Below are 18,422 nucleotides of genomic sequence, written 5' to 3' on the forward strand. Positions count from 1 at the left end.
GTCTTGGCTAATGTGTCTTGGCTAAGGTGTCTTGGCTAATGTGTCTTGGCTTATGTGTCTTGGCTAAGGTGTCTTGGCTAACGTGTCTTGGCTAATGTGTCTTGGCTAAGGTGTCTTTGCTAATGTGCCTTGGCTAATGTGTCTTGGCTAAAGTGTCTTGGCTAAGGTGTCTTGGCTAAGGTGTCTTGGCTAAGGTGTCTTGGCTAATGTGTCTTGGCTAAGGTGTCTTGGCTAAAGTGTCTTGGCTAACGTGTCTTGGCTGAGGTGTCTTGGCTAATGTGTCTCGGCTAATGTGTTTTGGCTAAGGTGTCTTGGCTAAAGTGTCTTGGCTAAGGTGTCTTGGCTAATGTGTCTCGGCTAAGGTGTCTTGGCTAAAGTGTCTTGGCTAAGGTGTCTTGGCTAAGGTGTCTTGGCTAATGTGTCTTGGCTGAGGTGTCTTGGCTAAGGTGTCTTGGCTAAGGTGTCTTGGCTAAAGTGTCTTGGCTAATGTGTCTTGGCTAAGGTGTCTTGGCTAAGGTGTCTTGGCTAAGGTGTCTTGGCTAATGTGTCTTGGCTAATGTGTCTTGGCTAATGTGTCTTGGCTAAGGTGTCTTGGCTAAGGTGTCTTGGCTAATGTGTTTTGGCTAATGTGTCTTGGCTAATGTGTCTTGGCTAATGTGTCTTGGCTAAGGTGTCTTGGCTAAGGTGTCTTGGCTAATGTGTCTTGGCTAAGGTGTCTTGGCTAAGGTGGCTTGGCTAAGGTGTCTTGGCTAAGGTGTCTTGGCTAAGGTGTCTTGGCTATAGTGTCTTGGCTAAGGTGTCTTGGCTAAGGTGTCTTGGCTAATGTGTCTTGGCTAAGGTGTCTTGGCTAAGGTGTCTTGGCTAAGGTGTCTTGGCTAAAGTGTCTTGGCTAATGTGTCTTGGCTAAGGTGTCTTGGCTAAGGTGTCTTGGCTAAGGTGTGTTGGCTAAGGTGTCTTGGCTAAAGTGTCTTGGCTAAAGTGTCTTGGCTAATGTGTTTTGGCTAATGTGTCTTGGCTAATGTGTCTTGGCTAAGGTGTCTTGGCTAAGGTGTCTTGGCTAAGGTGTCTTTTCTAATGTGTCTTGGCTAAGGTGTCTTGGCTAAGGTGTCTTGGCTAAGGTGTCTTGGCTAAGGTGTCTTGGCTAAAGTGTCTTGGCTAAGGTGTCTTGGCTAAGGTGTCTTGGCTAATGTGTCTTGGCTAAGGTGTCTTGGCTAAGGTGTCTTGGCTAAGGTGTCTTGGCTAAAGTGTCTTGGCTAATGTGTCTTGGCTAAGGTGTCTTGGCTAAGGTGTCTTGGCTAAGGTGTCTTGGCTAATGTGTCTCGGCTAAGGTGTCTTGGCTAAAGTGTCTTGGCTAATGTGTTTTGGCTAATGTGTCTTGGCTAATGTGTCTTGGCTAATGTGTCTTGGCTAATGTGTCTTGGCTAAGGTGTCTTGGCTAAGGTGTCTTTTCTAATGTGTCTTGGCTAAGGTGTCTTGGCTAAGGTGTCTTGGCTAATGTGTCTCGGCTAAGGTGTCTTGGCTAAAGTGTCTTGGCTAAGGTGTCTTGGCTAAGGTGTCTTGGCTAAAGTGTCTTGGCTAAGGTGTCTTGGCTAAGGTGTCTTGGCTAATGTGTCTTGGCTAAGGTGTCTTGGCTAAGGTGTCTTGGCTAAGGTGTCTTGGATAAGGTGTCTTGGCTAAGGTGTCTTGGCTAAGGTGTCTTGGCTAATGTGTCTTGGCTAATGTGTCTTGGCTAATGTGTCTTGGCTAAGGTGTCTTGGCTAAGGTGTCTTGGCTAATGTGTCTTGGCTAAGGTGTCTTGGCTAAGGTGTCTTGGCTAAGGTGTCTTGGATAAGGTGTCTTGGCTAAGGTGTCTTGGCTAATGTGTTTTGGCTAATGTGTCTTGGCTAAGGTGTCTTGGCTAATGTGTCTTGGCTAAGGTGTCTTGGCTAAGGTGTCTTGGCTAAGGTGTCTTGGCTAATGTGTCTTGGCTAAGGTGTCTTGGCTAAGGTGGCTTGGCTAAGGTGTCTTGCCTAAGGTGTCTTGGCTAAGGTGTCTTGGCTAAAGTGTCTTTACTAAGGTGTCTTGGCTAAGGTGTCTTGGCTAAGGTGTCTTGGCTAAGGTGTCTTGGCTAATGTGTCTTGGCTAAGGTGTCTTGGCTAAGGTGTCTTGGCTAATGTGTCTTGGCTAAGGTGTCTTGGCTAATGTGTCTTGGCTAATGTGTCTTGGCTAAGGTGTCTTGGCTATGATGTCTCGGCTAATGTGTCTTGGCTAATGTGTCTTGGCTAATGTGTCTCGGCTAAGGTGTATTGGCTAATGTGTCTTGGCTAAGGTGTCTTGGCTAATGTGTCTTGGCTAAGGTGTCTTGGCTAATGTGTCTTGGCTAAGGTGTCTTGGCTAATGTGTCTTGGCTAAGGTGTCTTGGCTAAGGTGTCTTGGCTAATGTGTCTCGGCTAATGTGTCTTGGCTAAGGTGTCTTGGCTAATGTGTCTTGGCTAAAGTGTCTTGGCTAATGTGTCTTGGCTAAGGTGTCTTGGCTAATGTGTCTTGGCTAATGTGTCTTGGCTAAGGTTTCTTGGCTAAGGTGTCTTGGCTAATGTGTCTTGGCTAATGTGTCTTGGCTAAGGTGTCTTGGCTAATGTGTCTCGGCTAAGGTGTCTTGGCTAAGGTGTCTTGGCTAATGTGTCTTGGCTAAGGTGTCTTGGCTAAGGTGTCTTGGCTAAGGTGTCTTGGCTAATGTGTCTTGGCTAAGGTGTCTTGGCTAAGGTGTCTTGGCTAAGGTGTCTTGGCTAAGGTGTCTTGGCTAAAGTGTCTTGGCTAATGTGTCTTGGCTAGGGTGTCTTGGCTAAGGTGTCTTGGCTAATGTGTCTTGGCTAATGTGTCTTGGCTAATGTGTCTTGGCTAATGTGTCTCGGCTAATGTGTCTTGGCTAAGGTGTCTTGGCTAAGGTGTCTTGGCTAATGTGTCTTGGCTAATGTGTCTTGGCTAATGTGTCTTGGCTAAGGTGTCTTGGCTAAGGTGTCTTGGCTAAGGTGTCTTGGCTAAGGTGTCTTGGCTAATGTGTCTCGGCTAAGGTGTCTTGGCTAAGGTGTCTTGGCTAAGGTGTCTTGGCTAATGTGTCTTGGCTAAGGTGTCTTGGCTAATGTGTCTTGGCTAAGGTGTCTTGGCTAAGGTGTCTTGGCTAATGTGTCTCGGCTAAGGTGTCTTGGCTAAGGTGTCTTGGCTAAGGTGTCTTGGCTAAGGTGTCTTGGCTAATGTGTCTTGGCTAAGGTGTCTTGGCTAAGGTGTCTTGGCTAAGGTGTCTTGGCTAATGTGTCTCGGCTAAGGTGTCTTGGCTAAGGTGTCTTGGCTAATGTGTCTTGGCTAAAGTGTCTTGGCTAAGGTGTCTCGGCTAATGTGTCTCGGCTAAAGTGTCTTGGCTAAGGTGTCTTGGCTAAGGTGTCTTGGCTAAGGTGTCTTGGTTAAGGTGTCTTGGCTAAGGTGTCTTGGCTAATGTGTCTCGGCTAATGTGTCTTGGCTAATGTGTCTCGGCTAAGGTGTCTTGGCTAAGGTGTCTTGGCTAAGGTGTCTTGGCTAATGTGTCTCGGCTAAGGTGTCTTGGCTAAGGTATCTTGGCTAAGGTGTCTCGGCTAATGTGTCTTGGCTAAGGTGTCTTAGCTAAGGTGTCTTGGCTAAGGTGTCTTGGCTAAGGTGTCTTGGCTAATATGTCTCGGCTAATGTGTCTTGGCTAATGTGTCTTGGCTAATGTGTCTTGGCTAAGGTGTCTTGGTTAAGGTGTCTTGGCTAAGGTGTCTTGGCTTAGGTGTTTTGGCTAAGGTGTCTTGGCTAAGGTGTCTTGGCTAATGTGTCTGGGCTAATGTGTCTCGGCTAATGTGTCTCGGCTAAAGTCTCTCGGCTAATGTGTCTTGGCTAAGGTGTCTTGGCTAAGGTGTCTTGGCTAAGGTGTCTTGGCTAAGGTGTCTTGGCTAAGGTGTCTTGGCTAAGGTGTCTTGGCTAAGGTGTCTTGGCTAAGGTGTCTTGGCTAAAGTGTCTTGGCTAATGTGTCTTGGCTAAGGTGTCTTGGCTAATGTGTCTTGGCTAAGGTGTCTTGGCTAAGGTGTCTTGGCTAATGTGTCTCAGCTAATGTGCCTTGGCTAAGGTGTCTTGGCTAATGTGTCTTCGTTAAAGTGTCTTGGCTAATGTGTCTTGGCTATGGTGTCTTGGCTAATGTGTCTCGGCTAATGTGTCTTGGCTAATGTGTCTTGGCTAAGGTGTCTTGGCTAAGGTGTCTTGGCTAAGGTGTCTTGGCTAAGGTGTCTTGGCTTAAGTGTCTTGGCTAATGTGTCTTGGCTAAGGTGTCTTGGCTAAGGTGTCTTGGCTAATGTGTCTTGGCTAATGTGTCTTGGCTAATGTGTCTTGGCTAATGTGTCTCGGCTAAGATGTCTTGGCTAAGGTGTCTTGGCTAATGTGTCTTGGCTAATGTGTCTTGGCTAAGGTGTATTGGCTAAGGTGTCTTGGCTAAGGTGTCTTGGCTAAGGTGTCTTGGCTAAGGTGTCTTGGCTAAAGTGTCTTGGCTAATGTGTCTTGGCTAAGTTGTCTTGGCTAATGTGTCTTGGCTAAGGTGTCTTGGCTAAGGTGTCTTGGCTAAGGTGTCTTGGCTAAGGTGTCTTGGCTAATGTGTCTTGGCTAATGTGTCTTGGCTAATGTGTCTTGGATAAGGTGTCTTGGCTAAGGTGTCTTGGCTAAGGTGTCTTGGCTAAGGTGTCTTGGCTAAAGTGTCTTGGCTAATGTGTCTTGGCTAAGGTGTCTTGGCTAATGTGTCTTGGCTAAGGTGTCTTGGCTAAGGTGTCTTGGCTAATGTGTCTCAGCTAATGTGCCTTGGCTAAGGTGTCTTGGCTAATGTGTCTTCGTTAAAGTGTCTTGGCTAATGTGTCTTGGCTATGGTGTCTTGGCTAATGTGTCTCGGCTAATGTGTCTTGGCTAATGTGTCTTGGCTAAGGTGTCTTGGCTAAGGTGTCTTGGCTAAGGTGTCTTGGCTAAGGTGTCTTGGCTTAAGTGTCTTGGCTAATGTGTCTTGGCTAAGGTGTCTTGGCTAAGGTGTCTTGGCTAAGGTGTCTTGGCTAATGTGTCTTGGCTAATGTGTCTTGGCTAATGTGTCTCGGCTAAGATGTCTTGGCTAAGGTGTCTTGGCTAATGTGTCTTGGCTAATGTGTCTTGGCTAAGGTGTCTTGGCTAAGGTGTCTTGGCTAAGGTGTCTTGGCTAAGGTGTCTTGGCTAATGTGTCTTGGCTAATGTGTCTTGGCTAATGTGTCTTGGATAAGGTGTCTTGGCTAATGTGTCTTGGCTAATGTGTCTTGGCTAAGGTGTCTTGGCTAAGGTGTCTTGGCTAATGTGTCTTGGCTAAGGTGTCTTGGCTTATGTGTCTTGGCTAAGGTGTCTTGGCTAAGGTGTCTTGGCTAAGGTGTCTTGGCTAAAGTGTCTTGGCTAAGGTGTCTTGGCTAAGGTGTCTTGGCTAAGGTGTCTTGGCTAAGGTGTCTTGGCTAAGGTGTCTTGGCTAATGTGTCTTGGCTAAGGTGTCTTGGCTAATGTGTCTTGGCTAAGGTGTCTTGGCTAAGGTGTCTTGGCTAATGTGTCTTGGCTATGGTGTCTTGGCTATGGTGTCTTGGCTATGATGTCTCGGCTAATGTGTCTTGGCTAATGTGTCTTGGCTAAGGTGTCTTGGCTAAGGTGTCTTGGCTAAGGTGTCTTGGCTAAGGTGTCTTGGCTAAGGTGTCTTGGCTAAAGTGTCTTGGCTAATGTGTCTTGGCTAAGGTGTCTTGGCTAATGTGTCTTGGCTAAGGTGTCTTGGCTAAGGTGTCTTGGCTAATGTGTCTCGGCTAATGTGTCTTGGCTAAGGTGTCTTGGCTAATGTGTCTTGGCTAAAGTGTCTTGGCTAATGTGTCTTGGCTAAGGTGTCTTGGCTAATGTGTCTTGGCTAATGTGTCTTGGCTAAGGTGTCTTGGCTAAGGTGTCTTGGCTAATGTGTCTTGGCTAATGTGTCTTGGCTAAGGTGTCTTGGCTAATGTGTCTCGGCTAATGTGTCTTGGCTAAGGTGTCTTGGCTAAGGTGTCTCGGCTAATGTGTCTTGGCTAAGGTGTCTTGGCTAATGTGTCTTGGCTATGGTGTCTTGGCTAATGTGTCTCGGCTAATGTGTCTTGGCTAATGTGTCTTGGCTAAGGTGTCTTGGCTAAGGTGTCTTGGCTAAGGTGTCTTGGCTAAGGTGTCTTGGCTAAAGTGTCTTGGCTAATGTGTCTTGGCTAAGGTGTCTTGGCTAAGGTGTCTTGGCCAATGTGTCTTGGCTAATGTGTCTTGGCTAATGTGTCTTGGCTAAGGTGTCTTGGCTAAGGTGTCTTGGCTAAGGTGTCTTGGCTAAGGTGTCTTGGCTAAAGTGTCTTGGCTAATGTGTCTTGGCTAAGGTGTCTTGGCTAAAGTGTCTTGGCTAATGTGTCTTGGCTAAGGTGTCTTGGCTAATGTGTCTTGGCTAAGGTATCTTGGCTAAGGTATCTTGGCTAAGGTGTCTTGGCTAATGTGTCTCGGCTAATGTGCCTTGGCTAAGGTGTCTTGGCTAATGTGTCTTCGCTAAAGTGTTTTGGCTAATGTGTCTTGGCTATGGTGTCTTGGCTAATGTGTCTCAGCTAATGTGTCTTGGCTAATGTGTCTTATCTAATGTGTCTTGGCTAAGGTGTCTTGGCTAAGGTGTCTTGGCTAAGGTGTCTTGGCTAAAGTGTCTTGGCTAATGTGTCTTGGCTAAGGTGTCTTGGCTAAGGTGTCTTGGCTAATGTGTCTTGGCTAATGTGTCTTGGCTAATGTGTCTTGGCTAATGTGTCTCGGCTAAGGTGTCTTGGCTAAGGTGTCTTGGCTAATGTGTCTTGGCTAATGTGTCTTGGCTAAGGTGTCTTGGCTAAGGTGTCTTGGCTTAGGTGTCTTGGCTAAGGTGTCTTGGCTAAAGTGTCTTGGCTAATGTGTCTTGGCTAAGGTGTCTTGGCTAATGTGTCTTGGCTAAAGTGTCTTGGCTAATGTGTCTTGGCTAAGGTGTCTTGGCTAATGTGTCTTGGCTAAAGTGTCTTGGCTAATGTGTCTTGGCTAAGGTGTCTTGGCTAAGGTGTCTTGGCTAATGTGTCTTGGCTAAGGTGTCTTGGCTAATGTGTCTTGGCTAAGGTGTCTTGGCTAATGTGTCTTGGCTAAGGTGTCTTGGCTAAGGTGTCTTGGCTAAAGTGTCTTGGCTAATGTGTCTTGGCTAAGGTGTCTTGGCTAATGTGTCTTGGCTAATGTGTCTTGGCTGAGGTGTCTTGGCTAATGTGTCTCGGCTAATGTGTCTTGGCTAAGGTGTCTTGGCTAATGTGTCTTGGCTATGGTGTCTTGGCTAAGGTGTCTTGGCTAAGGTGTCTTGGCTAATGTGTCTTGGCTAAAGTGTCTTGGCTAATGTGTCTTGGCTAAGGTGTCTTGGCTAATGTGTCTTGGCTAAAGTGTCTTGGCTAATGTGTCTTGGCTAAGGTGTCTTGGCTAATGTGTCTTGGCTAATGTGTCTTGGCTGAGGTGTCTTGGCTAATGTGTCTCGGCTAATGTGTCTTGGCTAAGGTGTCTTGGCTAATGTGTCTTGGCTATGGTGTCTTGGCTAAGGTGTCTTGGCTAAGGTGTCTTGGCTAAGGTGTCTTGGCTAATGTGTCTCGGCTAAGGTGTCTTGGCTAATGTGTCTTGGCAAAGGTGTCTTGGCTAATGTGTCTTGGCTAAGGTGTCTTGGCTAAGGTGTCTTGGCTAATGTGTCTTGGCTAATGTGTCTTGGCTAAGGTGTCTTGGCTAATGTGTCTTGGCTAAAGTGTCTTGGCTAATGTGTCTTGGCTAAGGTGTCTTGGCTAATGTGTCTTGGCTAAAGTGTCTTGGCTAATGTGTCTTGGCTAAGGTGTCTTGGCTAATGTGTCTTGGCTAAGGTATCTTGGCTAAGGTATCTTGGCTAAGGTGTCTTGGCTAATGTGTCTCGGCTAATGTGCCTTGGCTAAGGTGTCTTGGCTAATGTGTCTTCGCTAAAGTGTTTTGGCTAATGTGTCTTGGCTATGGTGTCTTGGCTAATGTGTCTCAGCTAATGTGTCTTGGCTAATGTGTCTTATCTAATGTGTCTTGGCTAAGGTGTCTTGGCTAAGGTGTCTTGGCTAAGGTGTCTTGGCTAAAGTGTCTTGGCTAATGTGTCTTGGCTAAGGTGTCTTGGCTAAGGTGTCTTGGCTAATGTGTCTTGGCTAATGTGTCTTGGCTAATGTGTCTTGGCTAATGTGTCTCGGCTAAGGTGTCTTGGCTAAGGTGTCTTGGCTAATGTGTCTTGGCTAATGTGTCTTGGCTAAGGTGTCTTGGCTAAGGTGTCTTGGCTTAGGTGTCTTGGCTAAGGTGTCTTGGCTAAAGTGTCTTGGCTAATGTGTCTTGGCTAAGGTGTCTTGGCTAATGTGTCTTGGCTAAAGTGTCTTGGCTAATGTGTCTTGGCTAAGGTGTCTTGGCTAATGTGTCTTGGCTAAAGTGTCTTGGCTAATGTGTCTTGGCTAAGGTGTCTTGGCTAAGGTGTCTTGGCTAATGTGTCTTGGCTAAGGTGTCTTGGCTAATGTGTCTTGGCTAAGGTGTCTTGGCTAATGTGTCTTGGCTAAGGTGTCTTGGCTAAGGTGTCTTGGCTAAAGTGTCTTGGCTAATGTGTCTTGGCTAAGGTGTCTTGGCTAATGTGTCTTGGCTAATGTGTCTTGGCTGAGGTGTCTTGGCTAATGTGTCTCGGCTAATGTGTCTTGGCTAAGGTGTCTTGGCTAATGTGTCTTGGCTATGGTGTCTTGGCTAAGGTGTCTTGGCTAAGGTGTCTTGGCTAATGTGTCTTGGCTAAAGTGTCTTGGCTAATGTGTCTTGGCTAAGGTGTCTTGGCTAATGTGTCTTGGCTAAAGTGTCTTGGCTAATGTGTCTTGGCTAAGGTGTCTTGGCTAAGGTGTCTTGGCTAATGTGTCTTGGCTAAGGTGTCTTGGCTAATGTGTCTTGGCTATGGTGTCTTGGCTAAGGTGTCTTGGCTAAAGTGTCTTGGCTAATGTGTCTTGGCTAAGGTGTCTTGGCTAATGTGTCTTGGCTAAAGTGTCTTGGCTAATGTGTCTTGGCTAAGGTGTCTTGGCTAATGTGTCTTGGCTAAAGTGTCTTGGCTAATGTGTCTTGGCTAAGGTGTCTTGGCTAAGGTGTCTTGGCTAATGTGTCTTGGCTAATGTGTCTTGGCTAAGGTGTCTTGGCTAATGTGTCTTGGCTAAAGTGTCTTGGCTAATGTGTCTTGGCTAAGGTGTCTTGGCTAATGTGTCTTGGCTAAAGTGTCTTGGCTAATGTGTCTTGGCTAAGGTGTCTTGGCTAATGTGTCTTGGCTAATGTGTCTTGGCTGAGGTGTCTTGGCTAATGTGTCTCGGCTAATGTGTCTTGGCTAAGGTGTCTTGGCTAATGTGTCTTGGCTATGGTGTCTTGGCTAAGGTGTCTTGGCTAAGGTGTCTTGGCTAAGGTGTCTTGGCTAATGTGTCTCGGCTAAGGTGTCTTGGCTAATGTGTCTTGGCAAAGGTGTCTTGGCTAATGTGTCTTGGCTAATGTGTCTTGGCTAATGTGTCTTGGCTAATGTGTCTTGGCTAATGTGTCTCGGCTAAGGTGTCTTGGCTAAGGTGTCTTGGCTAATGTGTCTTGGCTTAGGTGTCTTGGCTAAGGTGTCTTGGCTAAAGTGTCTTGGCTAATGTGTCTTGGCTAAGGTGTCTTGGCTAATGTGTCTTGGCTAAAGTGTCTTGGCTAATGTGTCTTGGCTAAGGTGTCTTGGCTAATGTGTCTTGGCTAATGTGTCTTGGTTAAGGTGTCTTGGCTAAGGTGTCTTGGCTAAGGTGTCTTGGCTAAGGTGTCTTGGCTAAAGTGTCTTGGCTAATGTGTCTTGGCTAAGGTGTCTTGGCTAATGTGTCTTGGCTAAGGTGTCTTGGCTAAGGTGTCTTGGCTAAGGTGTCTTGGCTAAGGTGTCTTGGCTAAGGTGTCTTGGCGAAGGTGTCTTGGCTAATGTGTCTTGGCTAATGTGTCTTGGCTAATGTGTCTTGGCTAATGTGTCTTGGCTAATGTGTCTTGGCTAAGGTGTCTTGGCTAAGGTGTCTTGGCTAAGGTGTCTTGGCTAAGGTGTCTTGGCTAAGGTGTCTTGGCTAAGGTGTCTTGGCTAAAGTGTCTTGGCTAATGTGTCTTGGCTAAGGTGTCTTGGCTAATGTGTCTTGGCTAAGGTGTCTTGGCTAAGGTGTCTTGGCTAATGTGTCTTGGCTAATGTGTCTTGGCTAATGTGTCTTGGCTAAGGTGTCTCGGCTAAGGTGTCTTGGCTAAGGTGTCTTGGCTAAGGTGTCTTGGCTAATGTGTCTTGGCTAATGTGTCTTGGCTAATGTGTCTTGGCTAATGTGTCTTGGCTAAGGTGTCTCGGCTAAGGTGTCTTGGCTAAGGTGTCTTGGCTAATGTGTCTTGGCTAAGGTGTCTTGGCAAATGTGTCTTGGCTAAGGTGTCTTGGCTAATGTGTCTTGGCTAAGGTGTCTTGGCTAAGGTGTCTTGGCTAAGGTGTCTTGGCTAAAGTGTCTTGGCTAATGTGTCTTGGCTAAGGTGTCTTGGCTAATGTGTCTTGGCTAAAGTGTCTTGGCTAATGTGTCTTGGCTAAGGTGTCTTGGCTAATGTGTCTTGGCTAATGTGTCTTGGCTGAGGTGTCTTGGCTAATGTGTCTCGGCTAATGTGTCTTGGCTAAGGTGTCTTGGCTAATGTGTCTTGGCTATGGTGTCTTGGCTAAGGTGTCTTGGCTAAGGTGTCTTGGCTAAGGTGTCTTGGCTAATGTGTCTCGGCTAAGGTGTCTTGGCTAATGTGTCTTGGCAAAGGTGTCTTGGCTAATGTGTCTTGGCTAATGTGTCTTGGCTAATGTGTCTTGGCTAATGTGTTTTGGCTAAGGTGTCTTGGCTAAGGTGTCTTGGCTAATGTGTCTTGGCTAATGTGTCTTGGCTAAGGTGTCTTGGCTAAGGTGTCTTGGCTTAGGTGTCTTGGCTAAGGTGTCTTGGCTAAAGTGTCTTGGCTAATGTGTCTTGGCTAAGGTGTCTTGGCTAATGTGTCTTGGCTAAAGTGTCTTGGCTAATGTGTCTTGGCTAAGGTGTTTTGGCTAATGTGTCTTGGCTAATGTGTCTTGGCTAAGGTGTCTTGGCTAAGGTGGCTTGGCTAAGGTGTCTTGGCTAAGGTGTCTTGGCTAAGGTGTCTTGGCTAAAGTGTCTTGGCTAAGGTGTCTTGGCTAAGGTGTCTTGGCTAAGGTGTCTTGGCTAAGGTGTCTTGGCTAAAGTGTCTTGGCTAATGTGTCTTGGTTAAGGTGTCTTGGCTAATGTGTCTTGGCTAAGGTGTCTTGGCTAAGGTGTCTTGGCTAATGTGTCTCGGCTAATGTGTCTTGGCTAAGGTGTCTTGGCTAATGTGTCTTGGCTAATGTGTCTTGGCTAAGGTGTCTTGGCTAAGGTGTCTTGGCTAATGTGTCTTGGCTAATGTGTCTTGGCTAAGGTGTCTTGGCTAATGTGTCTCGGCTAATGTGTCTTGGCTAAGGTGTCTTGGCTAATGTGTCTTGGCTATGGTGTCTTGGCTAATGTGTCTCGGCTAATGTGTCTTGGCTAATGTGTCTTGGCTAAGGTGTCTTGGCTAAGGTGTCTTGGCTAAGGTGTCTTGGCTAAAGTGTCTTGGCTAATGTGTCTTGGCTAAGGTGTCTTGGCTAAGGTGTCTTGGTTAATGTGTCTTGGCTAATGTGTCTTGGCTAATGTGTCTTGGCTAATGTGTCTCGGCTAATGTGTCTTGGCTAAGGTGTCTTGGCTAATGTGTCTTGGCTAATGTGTCTTGGCTAATGTGTCTTGGCTAAGGTGTCTTGGCTAAGGTGTCTTGGCTAAGGTGTCTTGGCTAATGTGTCTTGGCTAATGTGTCTTGGCTAAGGTGTCTTGGCTAAGGTGTCTTGGCTAAGGTGTCTTGGCTAAGGTGTCTTGGCAAAGGTGTCTTGGCTAAAGTGTCTTGGCTAATGTGTCTTGGCTAAGGTGTCTTGGCTAAGGTGTCTTGGCTAAGGTGTCTTGGCTAATGTGTCTTGGCTAATGTGTCTTGGCTAATGTGTCTTGGCTAATGTGTCTCGGCTAAGGTGTCTTGGCTAAGGTGTCTTGGCTAATGTGTCTTGGCTAATGTGTCTTGGCTAAGGTGTCTTGGCTAAGGTGTCTTGGCTAAGGTGTCTTGGCTTAGGTGTCTTGGCTAAGGTGTCTTGGCTAAGGTGTCTTGGCTAATGTGTCTTGGCTAAGGTGTCTTGGCTAATGTGTCTTGGCTAAAGTGTCTTGGCTAATGTGTCTTGGCTAATGTGTCTTGGCTAATGTGTCTTGGCTAAGGTGTCTTGGCTAATGTGTCTTGGCTAATGTGTCTTGGCTATGATGTCTTGGCTAAGGTGTCTTGGCTAAGGTGTCTTGGCTAAGGTGTCTTGGCTAAGGTGTCTTGGCTAAAGTGTCTTGGCTAATGTGTCTTGGCTAAGGTGTCTTGGCTAATGTGTCTTGGCTAATGTGTCTCGGCTAATGTGTCTTGGCTAATGTGTCTTGGCTAATGTGTCTTGGCTATGGTGTCTTGGCTAATGTGTCTCGGCTAATGTGTCTTGGCTAATGTGTCTTGGTTAAGGTGTCTTGGCTAAGGTGTCTTGGCTAAGGTGTCTTGGCTAAAGTGTCTTGGCTAATGTGTCTTGGCTAAGGTGTCTTGGCTAATGTGTCTTGGCTAATGTGTCTTGGCTAATGTGTCTTGGCTAAGGTGTCTTGGCTAAGGTGTCTTGGCTAAGGTGTCTTGGCTAAGGTGTCTTGGCTAAGGTGTCTTGGCTAAAGTGTCTTGGCTAATGTGTCTTGGCTAAGGTGTCTTGGCTAATGTGTCTTGGCTAAGGTGTCTTGGCTAAGGTATCTTGGCTAAGGTGTCTTGGCTAAAGTGTCTTGGCTAATGTGTCTTGGCTAAGGTGTCTTGGCTAATGTGTCTTGGCTAAGGTGTCTTGGCTAATGTGTCTTGGCTAATGTGTCTTGGCTAATGTGTCTTGGCTAAGGTGTCTTGGCTAATGTGTCTTGGCTAATGTGTCTTGGCTATGATGTCTTGGCTAAGGTGTCTTGGCTAAGGTGTCTTGGCTAAGGTGTCTTGGCTAAGGTGTCTTGGCTAAAGTGTCTTGGCTAATGTGTCTTGGCTAAGGTGTCTTGGCTAATGTGTCTTGGCTAAGGTGTCTTGGCTAAGGTGTCTTGGCTAATGTGTCTCGGCTAATGTGTCTTGGCTAAGGTGTCTTGGCTAATGTGTCTTGGCTAAAGTGTCTTGGCTAATGTGTCTTGGCTAATGTGTCTTGGCTAAGGTATCTTGGCTAAGGTGTCTTGGCTAATGTGTCTTGGCTAATGTGTCTTGGCTGAGGTGTCTTGGCTAATGTGTCTCGGCTAATGTGTCTTGGCTAAGGTGTCTTGGCTAATGTGTCTTGGCTATGGTGTCTTGGCTAATGTGTCTCGGCTAATGTGTCTTGGCTAATGTGTCTTGGTTAAGGTGTCTTGGCTAAGGTGTCTTGGCTAAGGTGTCTTGGCTAAGGTGTCTTGGCTAAAGTGTCTTGGCTAATGTGTCTTGGCTAAGGTGTCTTGGCTAATGTGTCTTGGCTAATGTGTCTTGGCTAATGTGTCTTGGCTAATGTGTCTTGGCTAAGGTGTCTTGGCTAAGGTGTCTTGGCTAAGGTGTCTTGGCTAAGGTGTCTTGGCTAAAGTGTCTTGGCTAATGTGTCTTGGCTAAGGTGTCTTGGCTAATGTGTCTCGGCTAATGTGTCTTGGCTAAGGTGTCTTGGCTAATGTGTCTTGGCTATGGTGTCTTGGCTAAAGTGTCTCGACTAATGTTTCTTGGCTAATGTTTCTTGGCTAAGGTGTCTTGGCTAAAGTGTCTTGGCTAAGGTGTCTTGGCTAAGGTGTCTTGGCTTATGTGTCTTGGCTAAGGTGTCTTGGCTTATGTGTCTTGGCTAAGGTGTCTTGGCTAATGTGTCTTGGCTAAGGTGTATTGGCTAAGGTGTCTCGGCTAATGTGCCTTGGCTAAGGTGTCTTGGCTAATGTGTCTTCGCTAAAGTGTCTTGGCTAATGTGTCTTGGCTAATGTGTCTTGGCTAATGTGTCTCGGCTAATGTGTCTTGGCTAAGGTGTCTTGGCTAATGTGTCTTGGCTATGGTGTCTTGGCTAAAGTGTCTCGACTAATGTTTCTTGGCTAATGTTTCTTGGCTAAGGTGTCTTGGCTAAAGTGTCTTGGCTAATGTGTCTTGGCTAAGGTGTCTTGGCTTATGTGTCTTGGCTAAGGTGTCTTGGCTTATGTGTCTTGGCTAAGGTGTCTTGGCTAATGTGTCTTGGCTAAGGTGTATTGGCTAAGGTGTCTTGGCTAATGTGTCTTTGCTAATGTGTCTTGGCTAATGTGTCTCGGCTAAGGTGTCGTGGCTAATGTGTCTTTTTCTAATGTGTCTTGGCTAAGGTGTCTTGGCTAAGGTGTCTTGGCTAAGGTGTCTTGGCTAAGGTGTCTTGGCGAAGGTGTCTTGGCTAATGTGTCTTGGCTAATGTGTCTTGGCTTATGTGTCTTGGCTAATGTGTCTTGGCTGAGGAGTCTTGGCTAAGGTGTCTTGGTTAAGGTGTCTTGGCTAATGTGTCTTGGCTAAGGTGTCTTAGCTAATGTGTCTTGGCTAAGGTGTCTTGGCTAATGTGTCTTGGCTATGGTGTCTTGGCTAATGTGTCTTGGTTAAGGTGTCTTGGCTAAGGTGTCTTGGCTAAGGTGTCTTGGCTAAGGTGTCTTGGCTAATGTGTCTCGGCTAATGTGCCTTGGCTAAGGTGTCTTGGCTAATGTGTCTTCGCTAAAGTGTCTTGGCTAATGTGTCTTGGCTAATGTGTCTTGGCTAATGTGTCTCGGCTAATGTGTCTTGGCTAAGGTGTCTTGGCTAAGGTGTCTTGGCTAAGGTGTCTTGGCTAAGGTGTCTCGGCTAAAGTGTCTTGGCTAATGTGTCTTGGCTATGGTGTCCTGGCTAATGTGTCTCGGCTAATGTGTCTTGGCTAAGGTGTCTTGGCTAATGTGTCTTGGCTATGGTGTCTTGGCTAAAGTGTCTCGACTAATGTTTCTTGGCTAATGTTTCTTGGCTAAGGTGTCTTGGCTAAAGTGTCTTGGCTAATGTGTCTTGGCTAAGGTGTCTTGGCTTATGTGTCTTGGCTAAGGTGTCTTGGCTTATGTGTCTTGGCTAAGGTGTCTTGGCTAATGTGTCTTGGCTAAGGTGTATTGGCTAAGGTGTCTTGGCTAATGTGTCTTTGCTAATGTGTCTTGGCTAATGTGTCTCGGCTAAGGTGTCGTGGCTAATGTGTCTTTTTCTAATGTGTCTTGGCTAAGGTGTCTTGGCTAAGGTGTCTTGGCTAAGGTGTCTTGGCTAAGGTGTCTTGGCGAAGGTGTCTTGGCTAATGTGTCTTGGCTAATGTGTCTTGGCTTATGTGTCTTGGCTAATGTGTCTTGGCTGAGGAGTCTTGGCTAAGGTGTCTTGGTTAAGGTGTCTTGGCTAATGTGTCTTGGCTAAGGTGTCTTAGCTAATGTGTCTCGGCTTATGTTTCTTGGCTAATGTGTCTAGGCTTAGGTGTCTTAGCTAAGTTGTCTCGGCTAAGGTGTCTTGGCTAATGTGTCTTGGCTAAAGTGTCTTTACTAAGGTGTCTTGGCTTAGGTGTCTTGGCTAAGGTGTCTTGGCTAATGTGTCTTGGCTAATGTGTCTCGGCTAATGTGTCTTGGCTAAGGTGTCTTGGCTAAGGTGTCTCGGCTAATGTGTCTCGGCTAATGTGTCTTGGCTAATGTGTCTCGGCTAATGTGTCTTGGCTAAGGTGTCTTGGCTAATGTGTCTCGGCTAATGTGTCTCGGCTAATGTGTCTCGGCTACTGTGTCTTGGCTAATGTGTCTTGGCTAATGTGTCTCGGTTAATGTGTCTTGGCTAATGTGTCTTGGCTTATGTGTCTTGGCTAAGGTGTCTTGGCTAATGTTTCTCGGCTAATGTGTCTTGGCTAATGTGTCTTGGCTAATGTGTCTTGGCTAAGGTGTCTTGACTAAGGTGTCTTGGCTAAGGTGTCTTGGCTAATGTGTCTTGGCTAAGGTGTCTTGGCTAATGTGTCTCGGCTAATGTGTCTCGGCTACTGTGTCTTGGCTAATGTGTCTCGGCTGATGTGTCTCGGCTACTGTGTCTTGGCTAATGTGTCTTGGCTAATGTGTCTTGGCTAAGGTGTCTTGCCTAATGTGTCTCGGCTAATGTGTTTGGCTAAGGTGTCTTTCCTTATGTGTCTCGGCTAATGTGTCTCGGCTAATGTGTCTCGGCTAATGTGTCTTGGCTAAGGTGTCTTGGCGAATGTGTCTTGGCTAATGTGTCTTGGCTAAAATGTCTTGGCTAAGGTTTCTTGGTTAAGGTGTCTTGGCTAATGTGTCTTGGCTAAGGTGTCTTAGCTAATGTGTCTCGGCTAATGTGTCTCGGCTAATGTGTCTCGGCTAATGTGTCTCGGCTAATGTGTCTCGGCTAATGTGTCTTGGCTAAGGTGTCTTGGCTAATGTGTCTTGGCTAAGGTTTCTTGGCTAAGGTGTCTTGGCTAAGGTGTCTTGGCTAAGGTGTCTTGGCTAAGGTGTCTCGGCTAATGTGTCTTGGCTAATGTGTCTTGGCTAATGTGTCTTGGCTAAGGTGTCTTGGCTAAGGTGTCTTGGCTAAGGTGTCTTGGCTAATGTGTCTTGGCTAAGGTGTCTTGGCTAATGTGTCTTGGCTAAAGTGTCTTGGCTAATGTGTCTTGGCTAATGTGTCTTGGCTAATGTGTCTTGGCTAAGGTGTCTTGGCTAATGTGTCTTGGCTAATGTGTCTTGGCTATGATGTCTTGGCTAAGGTGTCTTGGCTAAGGTGTCTTGGCTAAGGTGTCTTGGCTAAGGTGTCTTGGCTAAAGTGTCTTGGCTAATGTGTCTTGGCTAATGTGTCTTGGCTAATGTGTCTTGGCTAAGGTGTCTTGGCTAAGGTGTCTTGGCTAATGTGTCTCGGCTAATGTGTCTTGGCTAAGGTGTCTTGGCTAAGGTGTCTTGGCTAATGTGTCTTGGCTAAAGTGTCTTGGCTAATGTGTCTTGGCTAATGTGTCTTGGCTAAGGTATCTTGGCTAAGGTGTCTTGGCTAATGTGTCTTGGCTAATGTGTCTTGGCTGAGGTGTCTTGGCTAATGTGTCTCGGCTAATGTGTCTTGGCTAAGGTGTCTTGGCTAATGTGTCTTGGCTATGGTGTCTTGGCTAATGTGTCTCGGCTAATGTGTCTTGGCTAATGTGTCTTGGTTAAGGTGTCTTGGCTAAGGTGTCTTGGCTAAGGTGTCTTGGCTAAGGTGTCTTGGCTAAAGTGTCTTGGCTAATGTGTCTTGGCTAAGGTGTCTTGGCTAATGTGTCTTGGCTAATGTGTCTTGGCTAATGTGTCTTGGCTAATGTGTCTTGGCTAAGGTGTCTTGGCTAAGGTGTCTTGGCTAAGGTGTCTTGGCTAAGGTGTCTTGGCTAAGGTGTCTTGGCTAAAGTGTCTTGGCTAATGTGTCTTGGCTAAGGTGTCTTGGCTAATGTGTCTTGGCTAAGGTGTCTTGGCTAAGGTGTCTTGGCTAATGTGTCTCGGCTAATGTGCCTTGGCTAAGGTGTCTTGGCTAATGTGTCTTCGCTAAAGTGTCTTGGCTAATGTGTCTTGGCTAATGTGTCTTGGCTAATGTGTCTCGGCTAATGTGTCTTGGCTAAGGTGTCTTGGCTAAGGTGTCTTGGCTAAGGTGTCTTGGCTAAGGTGTCTTGGCTAAGGTGTCTTGGCTAAAGTGTCTTGGCTAATGTGTCTTGGCTAAGGTGTCTTGGCTAAGGTGTCTTGGCTAAGGTGTCTTGGCTAAGGTGTCTTGGCTAAGGTGTCTTGGCTAAAGTGTCTTGGCTAATGTGTCTTGGCTAAGGTGTCTTGGCTAATGTGTCTTGGCTAAGGTGTCTTGGCTAAGGTGTCTTGGCTAATGTGTCTCGGCTAATGTGCCTTGGCTAAGGTGTCTTGGCTAATGTGTCTTCGCTAAAGTGTCTTGGCTAATGTGTCTTGGCTAATGTGTCTTGGCTAATGTGTCTCGGCTAATGTGTCTTGGCTAAGGTGTCTTGGCTAAGGTGTCTTGGCTAAGGTGTCTTGGCTAAGGTGTCTTGGCTAAGGTGTCTTGGCTAAGGTGTCTTGGCTAATGTGTCTCGGCTAATGTGTCTTGGCTAAGGTGTCTTGGCTAATGTGTCTTGGCTATGGTGTCTTGGCTAAAGTGTCTCGACTAATGTTTCTTGGCTAATGTTTCTTGACTAAGGTGTCTTGGCTAAAGTGTCTTGGCTAATGTGTCTTGGCTAAGGTGTCTTGGCTTATGTGTCTTGGCTAAGGTGTCTTGGCTTA

The 18,422-nt window shown here is 46.6% G+C and overlaps 1 long non-coding RNA gene across 1 annotated transcript in view; it reads left to right on the plus strand.

The window, feature by feature from the left end:
* The first annotated feature begins 2,232 nt into the window (after positions 1-2,232).
* The window catches only part of LOC125774362 (uncharacterized), a 47,990-nt gene continuing 31,800 nt past the window's right edge, over positions 2,233-18,422 (plus strand). The window contains exons 1-5 of the long non-coding RNA XR_007420846.1: positions 2,233-2,840; positions 5,179-5,458; positions 6,047-6,172; positions 9,785-9,840; positions 11,997-12,318. This is a non-coding gene — a long non-coding RNA (uncharacterized LOC125774362). The remainder of the gene's footprint in view (positions 2,841-5,178; positions 5,459-6,046; positions 6,173-9,784; positions 9,841-11,996; positions 12,319-18,422) is intronic.

This window comes from Anopheles funestus, unplaced genomic scaffold, assembly GCF_943734845.2.
Source record: "Anopheles funestus unplaced genomic scaffold, idAnoFuneDA-416_04 scaffold_56_ctg1, whole genome shotgun sequence".
NCBI classification, from domain to species: domain Eukaryota; kingdom Metazoa; phylum Arthropoda; class Insecta; order Diptera; family Culicidae; genus Anopheles; species Anopheles funestus.